Genomic DNA, 19,875 nt, shown 5'->3' on the forward strand with positions numbered 1-19,875 from the left:
ATGATGTGGTGGACAGGTGGATGACACTCATTACAGGTGAATGATGACAAGAAACCAGGTTAACGGCAACGGACACAGGTTAATGACGCCTCTCGATAACCTGTCAATATTTTCATTGGAATTTGTACTTATTTCTCGATAACCTGCTTCTACTATCGATAACCTGGAGACAAAATATCTTTCACCTGCCCTTGATATCATTCACCTGAATTTCAAACGCCTATATCTTCTAAACTAATTGAAGGAATTGCTTCCCTTCCACATTTTCTAATAGTTTAAGTTGCCTTTTAACGATCCCAATAAAAAAAAATGCGAAAATGCAAAATTTTTGAAAAACATAAATTTTAACCTGGCGGTGCCAACTTTTTGAGAAACGACCTTCAACGTTACAGAATTAACGCCGCAATTGATGTACGCTAAATAAAGTCATAAAATATCAATGTCGTATCATATCAATATCAAATTTAAAAATAATCTGAATACCGCGCGTATGACCAGTAAGTAAACGTTTATGAGGCCGTAATAGGACGATAACTATAAAGTGCGCGCGCAATCGCGTGCTGGGGATAATTAAATTGCTCTAAATTTAATGCTCTGTACTTACCTACATTTTGTAAAACAGGGAAATAAAAGACTTAATTATTCAGGAGTGTATATTAATGTTAATAGATAAATACAAAAAAAAAACAATATTTCACGCAAGTGTGCCATTTTAACTTTTTGTTCGATGCACAATTTCTAATCTATTGGTACATAGGTATGTACTGTGTACGTAGTTATAATGGATAGGTAACATAACTATGAACTTTTCTGAATATTTCACCATTTCTGTTTGAATGAATAACTTCCGATTTCAGCAAAAGTTTTCAGTGAAGTGAAATACTTACCTACGGTAAAAATATGGACTCCTTCCAAACCAAAGGGCCAGCTATAAGTAATGGTATAATGAATAATAATAACGTTTGGGATGAGAGTTTCTTAAGTGCGCAATTTAACTATAACTAAGTGAGAAATTATTAAGTACAACATAATTTTGGAGTTTAATCATTCTATTGGTGTCTAGTGGCGTTTGAAGTTCTATTGCCGAAGCTAAATTAAATTTACTTGAAAACTTTACATGGCAACGGCTGCGCGGTAACAAACAAGTTATGGTGGAAATTGGTGACAAATGGACGATTTTACTTACCTACATTAAATACGATTAGGGGTCATCCATTAATTACGTCACACGTTTAAGGGGGGGAGGGGGTCAACAAAATGTGACATGGGGGAGGGGGGGAGTCACAAACATTGTGACGTCATTTTAACTTCATCACTATTCAACAGTAAACGAAAATTAATTTATATTTTTTTATTCGCTGTACATTTAAATAATGAGGTTTTGGATGAAGGTAATTTTTAGTTTTCGTTCCTAATTGGTTTTATGTTATAAAATTACTAATATATCTTTAACCAAAAATTATTTTTTTATTAAAAAAAATTATGCCGAGTTAGTATTGCCGACTTCGTTGAAAACAAAATTGCCTAAAATGTGACGTCACACCAGGTGGGGAGGGATTTGCAAAATGTGACCAAGTGTGACAAGGAGGGGGGGAGGGGTCAAAAAACCTAGTAATTCGTGTGACGTAATTAATGGATGATCCCTTAGGGCCTACATCTGCCGAAAACTTAAGTTAATCAGGGACTGGAATCGGTGAAACCTTTAAAGTAGGTATACTTTATTGTGCTCTCTCTATTGGTTTTGCTATTAGTCAGCAATACTTTTGGTTCCTTTACATTTGATTTTATGAACAAGCTTTTATATTATAGCGGAAGCACTTATAAAGTTGACCAAATTTTTTTTTTAAATATGAGCTTCATCACATATTTTCCTTGAGTAAATCTAAGCATTTCAAACTCGGGGAGAGCGGGGTCCAAAGATGGCCGCCACCCATCATCTTTAAAAAAATCTATTCTGGTCTGCTGGCCACTAGGGTAAATTTGGTATCATTTTCGTATAAACCGAAGACGTAGAATTCATTGCCGGTATTAGTTTTTTCAGTTTCATAGTAATTTTACAAGAAAGACGTATAAAGGTCAAAATTTTGGTTGGAAATTTTTGCTTTGAGAGCTAATAACTTTTGTATAGTAGCCAAAAATATCATACAGAAATACTATAATAAAGCGCAATTCATGCAGATTCTAAAAATATTAGGTCGACCTGTATGTAACTATGTAATGGAATCTAAGGTAACTATAATTTAACCATCTTCCAAGGATCGTATAGCGTCATGAAAATTGTCAGCTGTATGTAGTTCTGATGGTACTGTCGAACTGATCTGATGGTAGAGACAGGAGGTGGCCATATGAATCATCGCAACCTAATTGTGTTAGGGGTTTTTAGAATTTTCTCGATGAGTATTAGAATTAATTTAAGACAAATAAAATAATTTAAGAAAATTTTAAGATTCTTGAGCTGAAAACTAGCGGTTGAAACTCACTTTTTAGAGCACGCTGTGATTTCGAGTGCCAGTATACAAGTCCCGACACGGAAACCATTTTGCCTTGTAATTAGGACTCGCGTCGACCTCATAACTCACTCTTATCATGCATTTTCATTTTAGACTTAATTAATTCCGAATGTAAGTAGCTACTCTCGTAAAGCAACGGACTCGAGTTCTTTTTTGGGTCAAACTGAAATGTACCTAAGGGCCACCACACACTAGCGTCTCCCGAGCGTCGGCGTCTAGCCAACTCTATGGCTGCCGCTCGACGCAATGTTAGCGCAACTGCGAAGAGACGCTATTTTCCATAGCGCTGATTAGACGCTGACGCTCAAAAAACGCTAGTGTAAGGTCTCTTTAAGTTGTAATTTTACTTCCATGTTGGTCTGTGTTAGGTATAGTGAGACTTAAGGCCGAGCCACACCGGCTTGCGTGTGCGTGAGGTGCGCGTGTGCGTGCGCTAAAATGTTGGAGCTGCACACGCACACGTCACGCAAGCGGTGTGCCATCTCTCATAAGGATCTCTATACTACAACGACGCACGCGCACGTGCACGTCACGCACACGCAGCCGGTGTGCACTAGATATGAGCGCCGATAGGCATTTAGCCGGCGGCGGCGCGCCGGTCAAAATCGGTCGGCGGCGGCGGCGAATCGGCGGCGTGGCCTTGAAACACCTTTGATTAATGAAAAAATAATTCAAACCGAAATTTTACCGAAAAAACATGTTTTTGCTGTAGGAAACTTATAAAATAAGTGCATTTTTTAATTTCAAGGATAATTTATTGAATAAACGTACGAAAATAGTTTTATATAGTATAAACACTCGCATAAACGGTATCGCGCTTCATCAGAGCCAGTGTTAATCTTGGTGAGGCCGTGGCCGGAAGATCTTTGCGAGGCCCTTATCTTTTGTGCTAACTAAACAGTAGCAGATTGACTGTATCATCAGGAAAACGTCTTGTCGATATTCTAAAGAGCCGAAGTGAGGAAAATCAAGCTTTTTCGTTAACCAAATCAACCCAACAAAACCGATTTATATCTAAAGGTGAGGCTCGAGGCCGAGCTCCACTTAACACCGAAGACCTGATTCCGACGCATTCCCATGCGAGCATGCGAGGCCAGAGGCTGAGCTGCTGGTATTAAGCATACAGCTTAGAATCGAACGCCAATTGTGAGCTTCGCTGACGGCCGAATGCCTGGAGCGCCGATTGTGGTGCGCTTCTGTGCAAGGCCGAAGATCAAGCTGCAAGAGAGCAGAGCTTAGAACTAGTGGTCCAGTGTAAGCAAGTCCGAATGCCGATAAAGACCGAGGCCATAATGTTAAAAACTACGAAAGCGCCTGTATCTCCATACAGGCGCTTTCGTGCGAGGCCAAAGCCCGTGCTGCAGTGGAGCTAAGATCGGACAAAAACCAATGACCAAACATTTTAAAAGCGAGGCCGAAAGTTGAGCTCCAAACAGAGCCGAAAACTTGGCGATTCAGATAGCGGCATACTTCCATGCGAGCGATGCGAGGCCAAAGATTGAGCTTCGAGAGAGGAAAGTTTGAAATTTGAACAACGGCCAAGTTTAAATGAGAGCCGTTTCCGACGCCCTTCCTTTGGACGCGAAAACGCTTAATATCTGATATTAACCGCTTTTTATACATTTTAAAAACATTCAGCAATGCTTGCAATGGTTAATTTCGCGGCGAATGACGGATTACCTAACCAGCTGGCAAAATTTGTAATTTCGTTGTCCTAAGACTAGTAGCGCGGTTACCAGACAGAAAAGTTTGAATTTACCTTCGATATTTTTGAATTATATGGACCTCCACCCACAAGATGGACGGACGACCTTGTTAAGGCCGCCGGAAGACGCTGGATGCGGGTCGCTTCCAACCAGTACGAATGGAGGTCCAAGCGGGAGGCCTTTGTTCAGCAGTGGATGTCTTATGGCTGAGATGATGATGATATGGACCTAAACTACCTTTTAAATGTCTATAAGCTATTCAGAGTGGTGCCGTTAAAGATCTAAACTAGATAAAATCTGATTCTGAAAGTAGTTAGTATCTACCAAGGTCACGCCGATGCCACGCCGATAGCGCAGCGTCGGCGGCGGCGGCGCGAAAATTTCGTCGGCGGCGGCGGCGCGCCGGCGCGGCGCTCATATCTAGTGTGCACAGGCCTTTAAGCACATCACAAGCAAATTAAATACTAAGATCTAGATACTAAATAGTTCTCTAACACGGGGTTCAGTCCGGGGCGCGCTAAGTGTGGCGAAACTTTTAAACTAACTAGGGACATTAATTATGCTGATAATCGCAAGTTGTACTGGTCAACAGCCCAATGGCCTCTAAGCTTATAATTAATCCAGTTTTTGTTAATTACTTTATGAATAACAAAGAAAAAACTTGCTTATCATTCAAAAGGCAAAAAGTTCAGAATGATTGACAAACGTGTCGCGACTTGAGAACATATTAAGTCAGGCATAAAGTTGAAGATATATTTTGTCTTTTTCTGGCTCTTCGATTAGAGTATACCTATTGTACAGTCAAGGAATTTAAATTCCGACCCATTTCGTACTTTGTCACAGTGACAATCAATATGAAAGCCGCTAGAGACCTCATACGGTTGTCACTGTGACAAAGTACGAAATGGGTCGGAATTTAAATTCCTTGACTGTACTTATCCCTCTCTTGAAATGCTTTAGCTTGTTTCCTTGGTCCTGCTGTGATTGGCTAAATCTATTTTGTGTACAATAGGGTCAAAAAACTCTTCGGTCTTTAGCCTGCAGGTATTTTAAAAGAATAGACTACCAGGGATCTGTGATTATGTGACCTCAGTCTACGGATATGGAACAATAGCAAAATATATGGAAATATCAAACATTTATATACCTGCTTTCTAATCTAATCATTAATCAATTACCAGTTGCCCTGTTTATCAAATACTTCTAACTTGTTAAACAAGCGGAAGACCCTTTTTTGACAGCTTTTGGCTTTTGTTCGAAAGGGACTTCCACTTGTATTACAAGTTACAAGATTTTGATAAACAGGGCACAGGTAGTAGACATGAAAATCCTCGTGAACTTCATGGCTACTCTACACGATGGGCCAACGCCGGCTACTCCAAGGGACGCATTTATGCGTTAGAGGGAGCAAGTGACATTGCTATCTCATTCTACCGCATGGCTGCGTCCCTTGGAGTGGCCGGCGTTAGCCCATCGTTTAGAAGAGCCATCAGGTAGACACTAGGTACACAATTTGCCAGTCCTTTACCCACTACTTTGAACCTAGCCACAACACAAGCAATTCTCTATCTTCAGAGCTTATCCAGTTCCCCGTTCGTCAAGTAAACGGTAATGAGGAACAATAAAGGCCAGTTTCCCGTGAAATGTGAAAGTCCGATGACACAACCCGCGTAATAGGTCGAGATTACGCCCCGGGCGTTGCAAAATGAAGGCACAGAAGGTCAGCTGTGAAGGAAACAGGCTCCGTCGCGAATCCCTACGCGCGTTCGGCTATTTGCGACTTTATCGCTCGAACCAGCTGCGGCAGCATGGTCGCATTTTTATCACTTGTCACCACGCCTGTCAAGTTCGAACAAGTTTGTAAGTGCGAAAGTGACAGGCGATAAAAATGGAACCATGCTGCGCCCGCGTTCGCCAGACGATATCAGCCTGTCAGTTTCAAAATTTGACAGCTCCGAACAACTGACAGGCTGATATCGTCCGGCAAACTGGTAACCTTTGGGCCCCTTTATAGACCGACCGCTTAAATGAGTCCTCGTCTGCGCGGTACGGGGGCGATACGCCTGCCGCCCGCACCTTCCCCGCCACCCAGGCGCAGGCGAGGACTCATTTAAGCGGTCGGTCTATAACTACCGTTGCTGCAGCTGACCGTCTGTGCCTAGTGTACTATGCAGTCTGCACAACCTGAATCGTTCTGCAAGATGGCTAGATTAGCAAATTTATGCGCGCGCGCTGCGGCGATACTTCTATTGATTCCCAGATATTGCATGACAGCTCGCAGGCTTATGTGGATCCTTTTTGATTATGTGGCGCTGGGCAAAAGGGTTTGTTTTTATTTACCCGGCTGTCCGCGTGTCCGCGGCTTAGGACGTGTTATGTTTGTGAAAATTATGTGGATACATACATACATATAATCACGCCTATTTCCCGGAGGGGTAGGCAGATACTACATACACATGTGGATACATGTTAATGTTATTATGTTATGTTAAAAGGTAAATGTAATTTTACAAATTCAGTAAGTAATTAATTAAATTAAGAAAAGAAAACAAATATAATTAATTAACTTAATACGAGTTATAGTATAGTCGTTGATAGTCAATACCCATTAATACAAATATATACATCGTGTATAGGTAATGTAGGCATTCAATTCATTTAATTATGTTTAATAAATAATATACCTAAAATGATATAGTTATCTGTAAACATTAAAATAAACTATTATTTAAGTAGTCAATAAATTATAAAACAAAACAATGATTAAAAAAACAATTTATACGTAAGAGTACACGAGGGTCCGCCAATTATCTTTCTTAATAGTACCTACTTCTCAATATAACTGCAATTTGACACTGGTATATAGGTACTGCATGCATCACTGGCTCAGTGACCCAAAGAGGATCTTGGCCTCTGACACAAGAGAGCGCCATTCTGCCCTATTTTGCGCCACTTCACGCCAGTTGGGTATTCCGAGGGCAGACAGGTCTTTTTGGGCTTCGTCACTCCAGCGGTATCTGGGACGCCCAGACGGACGTTTCCGGATATAGGTACTGCTAGCGACCTAAACCTTCCTCAAGAATCGACAGGTGAAAACCGCATGAAAATCGGTTCAGTAGTTTTTGAGTTTATCGCGAACATAAATACACACTGACAGACGCCGAGGGACTTTGTTTTATAAGGTGTAGTTATACTAACAAAACATTAATCTAGATTGCTTGAAACATTACCAGCTCTAGAACTATGTAGGGTAATTCGCCTTCATTTTAATATAAGGTGGCCAGTTATTGAAACCTTATTATACATACTAAAATGAATTCTGTGTATAGGTGAATAGAATTCATTTTTAGTTTAGGGCGGCAAGTTACTAAAACCGGCCAGTTGGCGAATTACCCTAACTCCGAAGTAGTGAGCTTAACCAGTAGATTTAGTGTTTACGACTGTTTTCACTTAGATTCCGAAAATTAGTTGATCCATATTTTAACATTTCCCAATCTCGTTTCCATACTAAATAATCGGGCCCAGTGAGTGCTAACATAACTTTTACTACCGATAAGCAATAAGGCAATAGAAACAGTAAACTTTAACAGCCGTATTCATAAAAAATCCTTAAATGAGGAATGATCAGCTTATTAGCTAATCCGCTGTTTAGGCTTAATAAGCCGTTGATAAGAACCATGATTTATAAACGTTTATTAGGGGCTTCTTAACTAATAAGCAGATTAGACGCGTTATGTTGGCATCTTGGCGCATCATAGACTAAAATATGGCTGAACATTAAATTAAAAAAAAAGTTTGACAGCAGCACTAGCGGCCAATCGTAATATCATGAAGAAGTTGATTTACTATTTTGACTAATTTTCGGAATTATCTCTTATTAAAATAGCTTCTGTGCCACAAAAATAATTAAAGATTGCTGCATGGCCGGAAATTTTATAAAACTTGGTGAGTAACTACGTTTACAGACAAGTATCTTATACAGCAACAAGTAATAATATGAGTTCACTGCAATGTTGATATACCTATATCTTATTGCTTTTAGTTTCAATATTATGTGGAATGGAGTCGAAAGAAGTGGGGTTCTTTCAAACTAACCGAGAAGTGCATAATTAGCGAAGAGAAGAAGTCGAAGCCAGATACCGTACCAGACCCCACTCGCCTCCGCAAGAAGAACCATTGAATAATGGTTCATGAGTTCACACTAATTTATTCTGGTTGCGGCAGAAATTCACAACGGGTCAACAAAACGAAGTCCATTCAGACTCACTAAATCAGGTATGAACAATGTCCTATACTTTCTTGTTTACCTTACATACCTGCAGTGTTTAGAGTTAGACAAAGAAAAGTCTGCAGCGATTTTGATGATAACTCTAGGTACAGTTCAAATTTTGGGCATGACCATCTATTTATAATATATTATAGACATAGGTACGTAACATAAAATGTAGTATCTGAACATGTTAAGATTGACACTTGCATTGACGGCTTTGACATTATTTAAAGGTTATAACACTTATAAATTTGGTAAATTTATCCGTGCTTTGTGGAGCTTGGTGTATTTGTTTAAAATTATGCATAGGTACCTACCTATTATAGGTATTATATTTCTTAACCATACAATGGAACCAAATGATAATTATATGTACAAGTGATGTTTTATTGTAACAAGCCGTTGTGTCGCGAGTTTACTTCTTGTCATCGTGTCATTAGTAATAATTTTGTAATGGTATTTATTTTATGCATGGAACAATGCGATGGTTATTATACTCGATCACCTAGCCAACCTACTTACTACGAGGAAGGATGGTTCACAAATTAGGCAGTATTTAAATACCAGTGTACAGGTGTGTGTATAGATACTGTGTACCTGCTGATTAAAAATAAGATGTTTTCTGCGTACAGTTGGTTATAATTAAGTTGGCTAATCTATATCTCATCAGACAGTTTGGACATCTATTCCAGAGAGTTTGCAAGGTCAATGTACAATGATATCATATTATAGTACCTAATAGGTAATGAATAATAAATGAAGTCATATTGATCTCTGTCTATAGCTTAAAATGATACTTAGTTACCATAACTATATTGAATCATGTGACCCTAACTTAAGTACATCCATTATATCATAAGCTAAAAATTAAAGAAAATTGTTGAATACAAAAATACTTTTATTCAAATTATTGCATCTTTTCAGATCCTGAAAGTACCATCATTAGCCACTGTTATTGTTGAATAACTCCAGGCTTTGGAAGAAAAGCTGTGGCCTGTGAACAGCTGTGAATATTGGTCAGAGAAGTGTAACTGACTCCGTACACTGCAAGTCCCAGCAGGAAATCAGCAAGAAACCTAAAAGAAAAAAAACATCAAAATGAAAACCTAGCTTGATTTAGGTTGAAGTAATAAAATTGTTCTAATTTAATTGGTGTTTTATTTTACTAATTAAATATATTTTTTGACTTGTTAAGGTTTGTACAATTTTTATTAATGATGTACAGTCACCTGCAATAATATGTTACACAACAAAGGCCCATAAGAGCATTGCACATTTTTGCAGCCTTCGAAGAGTAACATATTATTGCAGGCGACTGTACCCATATTGAAATACTCAAAATTCCATTTTTCTAATTACAATGCAATAAAATCTTAAATGTATCTAGCAGTCTAATAGGGATGTTTCCTGTACTTAAAATAAATTATGTCACACCATGTATAAAATAAAGCACCAGATTATTATTAGAAAAAAAATTTTCATATAAATACCATAATAGCAAATCATTTTGAGAGTTCTAAAAAGGAAAGTAGGACCCTATTTTGCACATATTTATGATATTCATGTGTTTGCAATATTGTTCTGATGAAAGTGTACAATTTATATAAAGTAAAGTAGATATTCATAGGTAAGTTCATGCTATGTACCTAGTTCAAAGAAGTTCAAAAATAATATTGGTAATTAATGGTTCTTATGTAGAATAAAATTAAAAGGTATTTTTGAATACCAGACAATGACAAGGACAAGTTTAGTGCTGCCCATCTGATATTAAGCACTGCAGCCTACAGGCAACTAGCGGAGTTACAAATAGCCGACAGTGCATTTTTGGGAGCACTGGAAACCTTAGCGTCAAGAACAGGTAGGTATAGAATCCAACCTGGATGACCATACTGAATAATTAGTTGAAACTTTCATTCTATAAAGTTCAGCTTGCAATATTTTTACCTGGAGGCCAAATTGTTATGCTCAAAGCCAATATTGAGCAAACTGCCTATGCAATGACTGCATATACCCGTGACTTTTTCAGATTTTTCATCACTTTACCAGACTGACAAGAGTGCACACTTCTTTTACCTGTAAATAAGTTGATACTTTTAAGTAGTGCCTACTTACCTGTGATATTTTTTATTAAACACAGTCGGTTAAATATGTCTATAAAACAAGTTAACTTATGGTAAATATTATAATCTCATTAGGTATAATGGTTAGTTATTCAATTGCAAACTATGAACGAGATTGATGTACTCTTACAGGGTCTATAATATTATATAGGTAGGTATAATGTGCGCAAGAAATGCAATTAAATTTAAGTTTGCGAAATGCGAACACCCTGATCTTAAATTAAAAACAACGTTTCTGGCAAGTGGTAATAACGAATAACTAAAGGGTTTACGCACAAATATAAGTAAGTCCTCGCCGTGTCCGACGATGGCGACTCCTCCAAATATTTTTAATTAGGAACATGGAACGCTCTTATATTACTTGCCAAGCCAAACTTGGTTTCGAAAATGCGATTGTATGGCGAGCAATGAAGCTGGCCCGCATAGATTTAAGTGAATCTGGCGGTTTACCTATTTCTCCAAACGCCTAATAGCTGTGAGGGAGGAACTCGCTCCGTTTATGATGCATTTTTCCGACTACGCGATCATAGAATTCTGTTGCCTTCTTCGATATTTTGGTTAAACGAAAATCACCATACACAAAATCACATAAACAACTTATAAAAAGCGGGATATTTAGGTTTCGCGCCATTTTCGCACTATATCCAGGTATGTAATACGTAATTGCACATATTAAAGTTGTTTTCCATTCACATTTGGGATTTTAACCAAAACGTACTATTTGCTCTTGCTCTTGTCACTCTTGCCAAAATCAGCTGTTTCGTGACCGCCATCTTGTAAAATAGCAGATAATAAACAGATAAAGAAGGGTCCTCGGCTCCGTAACTTTCCGAGGATTTAATAAAGAGATGATCAACTGTTTAGCGCTAAAAAGTGTTTATGAATCACGTTTTGTGACATCCGGTTATCAGCAACTGATGATCAATGCTCTAACTGTTTATGAATACGGCTGTAAGCCTTTACAAGGCAATATATTTCCCACAATTATTTTGAACTTTATGTCGAAGAGATATGGCTTGATATAGCGTGATTTCTGACACCCTTTTGCTTCTAAAGTAAAGTAAACCAAGGACTTGATAATAAGGAAATAAAGCTCAGTATTTAATTCTTTGCAAAGGTAAGGACGTATACATGTTATTCAAACAGCTTGATGGCATGCGAGTCAAACGCTTCAGCGAACTACAGTCAGCAGCAGAAGTTGCTAAGCGGGCGATGTGTTCAAAATGATCTTGACGGGCCTTTATTGTTAAGAGAATAAGAGCGTGTCAATGTAATTTTGAACACCTCGCCCGCTTAGCAACTTCTGCTGCTGACTGTACATACTAGTCAAGATGCCAATCATACATCGACAGACACACAGTTTCGTGACAGCTATTATAAAAAGCTTGTATCGAGATACGAGCTTTTTATTATACGCATCATTTTTAGCATTACGTTACGAGTAATGTCATGTCATGTTATGTCTCGCAATGTGTGCAGTAGGTATATTGCTGCTAGGTAAATTTTCAAAAAATAATTACGGAGTTATAATAGGCGTAACTTTAATATAAACTTCTTAATTTTATTCATGATTACTCGTATTGATTACACGGGTAAATTCTATGTCTGGTCTAGTTTTATTTACTGGGCAGTATTATGAATATACATCAACTTTTATGTCAAAATTCGTGTTATTTGAAAACGTATAACTCTTATAAGTATCTATATTCTAAAATCTATGTCTAATATGTCTCGTACGTCCTTTCATTACTTACACAGTGCATATGGTCTGCCCTTTTACTTTCACGAATCCTTTCTCCTATACAATACACAACCTCCTCACCGTCAACCTCATATATCGCTACAGTGTCAAGTCAAATTAAACCTTCCCACGTCGGAATAGAGTTCATTTTCATATACAATAACCACCTCCTTACCATCAACCTCATATACCGCCACAGTGTCAAGTAAAAATTAAACCCTCCCACGTCGGAATAGAGTTCATTTTCATATGATGTATGAGTGTGTGATACGATAGTGCGAAAGTAGATATATGTTAATGCTAAATGATTTGCAAATATATGTTGTGCGTGCTGTGGAAGATATAAGAGCAATGAGAGTAGACCATGCCATAATACATAAAAGGCACTGAATCAACATTCTCATTTGCATACAACATGACCCGTTTTTATTGACTTTGAGTGTATACCTATAGATATCTAGCTCATGTCGCTATACCTTGTAAACTCAAGTTATAGTAATGTAAATTGGACTCATCTTCCTCGCTTTATCCCGGCATTTTTGCCACGGCTCATGGGAGCCTGGGGTCTGCTTGGCAACTAATCCCATGAATTGGCGTAGGCACTAGTTTTTAAGAAAGCGACTGCCATCTGACCTTCCAACCCAGAGGGTAAACTAGACCTTATTGGGATTAGTCCTGTTTCCTCGCGATGTTTTCATTCACCGAAAAGCGACTGGTAAATATCAAATGATATTTCGTAAGTATTGCATGAGTACCGAAAAACTCATCGGTATGATCCGAGGTTTGAACCCACGACCTCCGGATTGAAAAGTCGCACACTCTTACCGCCAGGCCACCAGCGCTTTTTTAAATGTAAAATGGACTAAACAGAGCAAATATGCTTTAGAAAATAAACTCGTGCTCAGAATGTTGACATTATGTACGCTAAATCAGGTTTTCTCTCGTTTTCTCCAATCATTGAAAGACTGTAAATTCTTTTAGCCAATATTGACTCAAATGTACCGCTCTCAGAGACCCATAGATTGCCACGTATAGACTCTGCATTATAAAGGCTCTAGGTACTTCGTTGTCAATTTTACAAGTTATAGAAAACTGCTAGAGTAGATTTCATGTGCGGACGATATCGTTCGGATTAAGACCGCACCAGCGTTACTGCTGCAGTATTGTGGCGCGATATTGCTACCGAAAATAATAACTTCATTATTATTACGGCGTTAGAGGATCGGCACTGAATTTACTTAAGTCCTACTTAAATGGTAGAATACAAAGGGTCGATGTGAATGGACAGCGATCACCTGGGTCATTGGTCTCTATGGGTGTACCACAGGGGTCAATATTGGGGCCTTTCCTGTTCCTTATCTACATAAATGACTTGCCATTCCTTGTTAAGACCCACCATGATATAGTATTGTTTGCAGACGACACCTCACTTATTTTCAAAGTCAAACGACAGCAACAAGCTTACAATGATGTAAACAATGGTATTTCAAAAGTAGTAAATTGGTTCAATGTTAATAATTTAATGTTAAATGAGAAAAAAACTAAATGTATTAAGTTTGTCACTAGTAGTAACGTAAGGCATGTGCAAGCAAGTGTCATTGTGAAGGATGAGGAATTGGAATTAGTTGATAGTACAGTTTTTCTTGGTATAACTTTAGATTCTAAACTCCAGTGGGGTCCCCATATTGCTACTCTTTCGAATAGACTGAGCTCTGCAGCTTTTGCAGTGAGCAAAATCCGTCAGTTAACTGATGTGAAAACAGCTCGATTAGTATATTTTAGTTACTTCCATAGCATTATGGCATATGGTATTTTACTGTGGGGCGGTGCTTCAGAGATAAATACCATTTTTGTTCTGCAGAAGAGGGCTATTCGAGCAATATACAAAATGAACTATAGAGACTCACTTAGAGATAAATTTAAGGAAATTGACATAATGACAGTGCACTGTCAATACATTTATGAGAATATTCTGTATGTACATAAAAATATTGTAAATTTTAGGAAAAATTGTGAAATCCATAATATTAATACTAGAAATAAACATAAGTTCGCAGTGCCCTTCACTCGGCTCCATAAAATTAAAAAATCATTCATGGGTAATTGTGTAAGATTTTATAATAAACTTCCAAACCATATTACTGAATTATCTATTAATAAATTTAAGAATTATGTAAAGCGTAAACTTATTTCCAAAGCTTATTATACCACACAGGACTACATGAATGATAATACAACGTGGGATTAATTGTTATTCGAAATGATTATTTATTTATTAGGTATATTTGATTATTGATGAGGAAATGGATATTCCGATGTAATACTATCTACTTGTTTGTTACTTATGCTTTTTTTTGACATTTAGATTTTATTCTAGAAATTCTAGACTAGTATTTTTTTTATACAATTTTTTTTTAATGTTTGACGATCCTTTTGTGAAATTCTTAGTGTTAAATTTGACATGTATAATAATCCAATTTTATTATGGAATAATATTAACATCAATAAATTGCTCTGATAATTAGATTAAGATTAATTACGATTCATAAGAGCTTGTTGCTAGGCCTACATGAATAAAGTATATTTTTGATTAAAAAAAATGCAGTTTGATATGATGCAAGCTACTCAGTGGCATCCTATACAGTTTTATTAGATTCTTTATTTATAGGTAGTATTAATTTATATGTGTAGTCTATGGCTACTTCTTTACGGCTATGTGGCTGCAACTGAAATAAGCAATCGCACTCCCTTGCAGTGAACAGGCGTTCGCTTCTGCAACTGACTGTACAAAATTAGTATGTGAACGCTGAGTCGCTGACATACATTGGCGAAAGGCTCCATCTAATAGGTAAATGGTCTGTGGAACATTCTCGTGAATCAGCAGCCTATGATTATCCGAAACACATGATTGACGAAGCCTTTCAAACAGAAGTATACGATGAAACGGATAATGAATATTTGAAGTCGATGCATTGTATAAGCACATACAATCTATTCTAGTTAGGCAGAAGCTTGTAAAATTAAGAGCGAATCATACACAAGTTAAAAATAAGAACTGTCCATCTCCACAGTAGGCTTGGCACCGAAGCGTCGCGACCTCGCGACTGTATCTCACCCGCGAGATAGACGCGAGCCTTATATTTCTAACTGTATTAATTAGAGAGTGGCGGGTAGTCTATCCCGCGGGCGATATACTGCCGTGGCGCAGATGTGCTACTACATGCTGCACACCACACCTTAACGAGGCTTCTAAAGTTCTGTACCTTGCAAGATATTGTCACAGCGATTGGATTAGGCCTCGGCAAGATTTAAAATATAACGTTAGGTTGATTTAGATTTAGTTTAGATCGTGTTGCCTTACGTAACAATCAACAAAAAATAATCAATGTATAAATGTGTCATCTGATATGGAACACTCAAATTTTAACAGCAAAGTACAGATGTGGTGCATAATTGCTTTCCATCGTATTTTCTCAGAAACGTTCGTATTTGTCATGCTACTTCAGTCAATGTCAGTACCTACTTACCGTACCGAGACTGACTGAAGTAACATGACAAATACGACCGTTTCCGAGAAAATACGATGGAAAACAGTTATGCACCACATCTGTAATTTTAATTATTTTCGCCGACGCTGAGCTCACGCAGATCTATGTCAACTCTATTCGCCCAACGATATTTAGGTAGACCAACAGGACGGCGTTCAATTGGTCTATTCGACCAAGTATGCTCTTTTGGCTGCCCGATGGACCTCGAAAGGATTATGACAGCTATGTTTGCTGCAAAACTAAGTAGCGAGTCAGGTCATAATGCTATACCCTTGTTAAACCAACCAAAAGTGAAAGATATGACATTATGACCTGATTCGCCACATAGTTTTGCGCTAAGCTTTTATTCCCTATTATTTACTAGTCTCTGGTCGAAATTAAAAGTGAACCAACGAGGTGAATTATCGATTGCATTGTCCATACATCGGACTGTCATTATCGATTTCGTTCGGACAAGTAATTGGCATGGTGTGCTTGTGCACTGACATTTGGATCGAAGTACAGATCAATGCACTAGATAGAGCATTAACATGATGTATGGCGATTGACCTGTGAAGTTAGAGAGCGCGACCGCTCAGTACGGCAACCAACCATCAGTTTGGCAATGGCATTGACGTAAACGCTATCGTGAACGTAATTTACTTTATATATATCTCTTTCGCACTAATATGTCAGTACGAGCCAGATACATAGAAAGTAAGTTACGTTCACGATAGCGTTTATGTCAATGCCAAACTGATGGTAGCCGTACTGCTCTCCGCTCCGCTCTGAGAGTGTGGTAAAATAATTTTGTTAAGTTTTTGTAGGTCTAAAAGTCTAAAGGTGGAACGTTCAAGCTTAGGTAGGTACTTATGTTAATTTGATAGTGATCTGGCATTACTTGCATTGTAAAGTGTATTTATTATACTAACATTGCATTTATCTTTATCTCACTAGTATTTATGCGAGCGATATCAAATCGTCATTCGAGTTCAACGACGTCAACTGCTTCCGCTCCAAACTAAAGCTAAACCTAGAGAAGTCTGCAACGATTTTGATAGCACACGCAATGCAAGTGTTATTTTAAACGCCAAACTTCTATGAAATCATGACGTATAAATAACACTTGCACTGTTTATGCTATCAAAATCGTTGCAGACTTTTCTTTGTCTGACTCTTTTTAGGTATGTCCATAAACATAAAATTATTGTATTATTCATGTAAGCATATTACAATGCGCTTAGGAACGTCAAATAAAGCTACACTATATATTTAGGTATCGCTTCTAGGTAATCTGGGTACGCATTAAGTATTTGGCTGTATACCTCTTGAGATGCTCCTGCCGAATGGTACGGCTGCAGCAGCGTGAATGAAGAATCTAGTCGAGATAATCTATGAGTTAAACCAAGTTTTCTGACTGTTTGTTAAAGGTTTTTTGTAGGCCTGCTCTTTGAGGCCTTTTGTATCTTAATCCGATTTAAATTAAATTCCTTTGTTAAACTAGTCTAGTTTAGCATTTTGAATAGTCAAATATACTTAATGCGATTTAACTCTTGTACAGAGTGCGTTCAAATATTTCCATATTTTTTTTATACCTAGGAATAATTTTTCATTAAAGAATTTTTTAATGTTTTAAAAATCTTTCATATATTTGTAACTAATATTTTGTTTTTGTTTTCAGGTAAGTAGCGAGTGGAGTGAAACAAATTATTTAACGGCAATAAAATTTTGTAAGTAGCTTTTAAAATAATACTTAAGAGTCAGAATTTCCATCAATATAAATTAATTCTGTCTACAACCAATTATATTTGTCCTTTGTTTTATATTGGAGTCATGCGAAATTATATTGAAAGCCTTTGTGAAAGGGTAATTGATGTAAAATACTGTGACAGGACGTATGAAGGTCACAATTATTTCTGTATCAATAAAATACGGTTACTTTGTACAGTGAACTCTAAAAATATGAGTGCACAAATCATTTAAAAAATATGTCCCATACTCTTATGTCAGCGAATTTATAACTATGGGACAATGGGACATATTTTTGAATAAGTTGGCTACACCCATATTTTTCCAGTTGACTGTACCTGTACCACAGATTCATTGCTGGTATAAGATGTGTCAGTCGAATAGGTACCGTGTTTAGGGCACGAAGCTTGCTGAATGGCCTATGACCAGTAGGGGAGACCGAGGTGAGTTGTGACAGAGGAGAGTTGTGACATCGTCGATTTTTTGGAATCTATTAACTAGAAACTAGGTCGCAGCAGTGTGCGTTTGTTAACTCGTAACTTCTTGAACTAACAAACGCGCGCTATTGCGACCTAGTTTCTAGTTACGAGTAAAGTAATAGATTCTTTTTTGAATTGTCACAACTCTCCTCTGTCACAACTCTCCTCGGTCTCCCCTACGGAAAAGCTTGATTAAATCACTATTGTATAGGTAAGTACAATATTTTTTCTATGAGTCAACTAAAATAATACTTTTTGTACTATACAACCTAAATAATTAAACAAAATATCTAATGAAAACTGAATAGAGTTAGACCAAGAAAAGTCTGCAGCGATTTTGATAGCCCACGCAATGCAAGTGATATTAATACGTCATAATTTCATAGAAGTTTGATGTTTAAAATACCATTTGCCCTACGTGGACTATCAAAAATCTAAATCTCTGCAGACTTTTCCTTGGTCTAACTCTAGGTACAGTCAACTGTAACAATATGAGTGGAACCAATGTCCCATAGTTCTTAATTCGCTGGCATAATTAAGAGCTATGGGACATATTTTTGAGATGATTTGTGCACCCATATTTTTACAGTTGACTGTCACACGAGTTGTTACATGTCACACAAGTTGTTACCTACATGTCAATTCCATATGTCTCTGATTGCAATTCGACTCCGATTGAGCATTTTGGTTTGCGCAACTCGCGAACTTTAAATTGAGCTTACAGCGTTTTTACCGGCAATACTTTATTTAAGTTGGTCAGGGTAGCTATTATTTTAGTACAAAACGTTGTTTAAAATGTACAAAATAACTTATTATCGGGAGGATAAGGTTTATTTTCCCGTGGCGTACACATAAGACCGTTTAAATTGGCACGAAAAGCTGGTGAAATGGGAAAAGTTGGTTTATTTCGCCGTAAAACCTTAATTAAAGGTTTTTTTGGGGCAATACATTTACATATTTACTGCTTTGTTGTGAGAAACTGAGTGGCACGGGTCCTCAGGAGAGACAACAGGAGCAATTCTACATAAAAGCGGAAACAGTTTATTTTTTATCTTGAAAATCATTTACTTTCGACCCTAGATTGATAGGGACTTTTCATTTCGAACCTAGAAATGAGTCCGCGCGAAGGTTTACTAGGAAACAGGTCAAACCTGCAGAATGCCCACCTGAAAACCGAAATGTAGGTATAATTCCGCTGGCCGAATATTCGGCGGCCGGATACCGGATATACGGCCGATGGTCAGGCCGAATATCCGGTATCCGGCCAAAGAACTATCCGTTACATCTCTAGTTATAATGGTTTCAGTATAGGTAAGTAATTCATTGCAGCACTTTACATTCTTTACAACCTGTCACTCTGTGACAGAGTAACAAATGTTTTATCCAAATACTTTATTTGCATATCAACAAAGCCTATCTACTAATGATTCCGTTTACACTTCCGAAGAAAAATCACCGTAAAACTTCCTCTGGCGATGACAAATTCAAACCATTCTCACCTCTATCTCATACTTATAAGAGGCATATTGGCATGTATACTTGTACATTCGTCATCAGATATATCAGAGCGGGCGAGCTGCTCAAAAATATCTGGACACGCACTCTAGCGCCTTGACAATAGAGGCGTGTTCAGATTTTTGTAAGCTCCCCGGCTGCTCCGATATATCTCATGGCGACTGTACGTAACGTATTCGTCATCCGAAAATTACCTTTATGGTGAAGCTATAAAGGGTATATTAGGGTGGATCGGTCCCGTGGGAGTTGGGGACCCCT

General features: G+C 37.8%; 1 protein-coding gene and 2 long non-coding RNA genes across 9 annotated transcripts in view; 2 read left to right on the plus strand and 1 right to left on the minus strand.

The window, feature by feature from the left end:
* The window catches only part of LOC134666743 (SH3 and multiple ankyrin repeat domains protein 2), a 321,213-nt gene that overhangs the window by 216,434 nt on the left and 84,904 nt on the right, over positions 1 to 19,875 (plus strand). The gene's annotated exons all lie outside the window — the stretch shown is intronic.
* LOC134667056 (uncharacterized) lies at positions 7,810 to 9,680 on the plus strand. Its single transcript, XR_010098590.1, has 3 exons — positions 7,810 to 8,161; positions 8,259 to 8,491; positions 9,411 to 9,680. It is a non-coding gene; the product is annotated as an uncharacterized LOC134667056 (long non-coding RNA).
* LOC134667057 (uncharacterized) lies at positions 9,364 to 11,546 on the minus strand. The gene is made up of 3 exons (XR_010098591.1): positions 11,057 to 11,546; positions 10,431 to 10,559; positions 9,364 to 9,562 (listed from the first exon to the last, which is right to left on the minus strand). It is a non-coding gene; the product is annotated as an uncharacterized LOC134667057 (long non-coding RNA).

The sequence above is a fragment of the Cydia fagiglandana genome, chromosome 8, assembly GCF_963556715.1.
Source record: "Cydia fagiglandana chromosome 8, ilCydFagi1.1, whole genome shotgun sequence".
Lineage (NCBI taxonomy): Eukaryota > Metazoa > Arthropoda > Insecta > Lepidoptera > Tortricidae > Cydia > Cydia fagiglandana.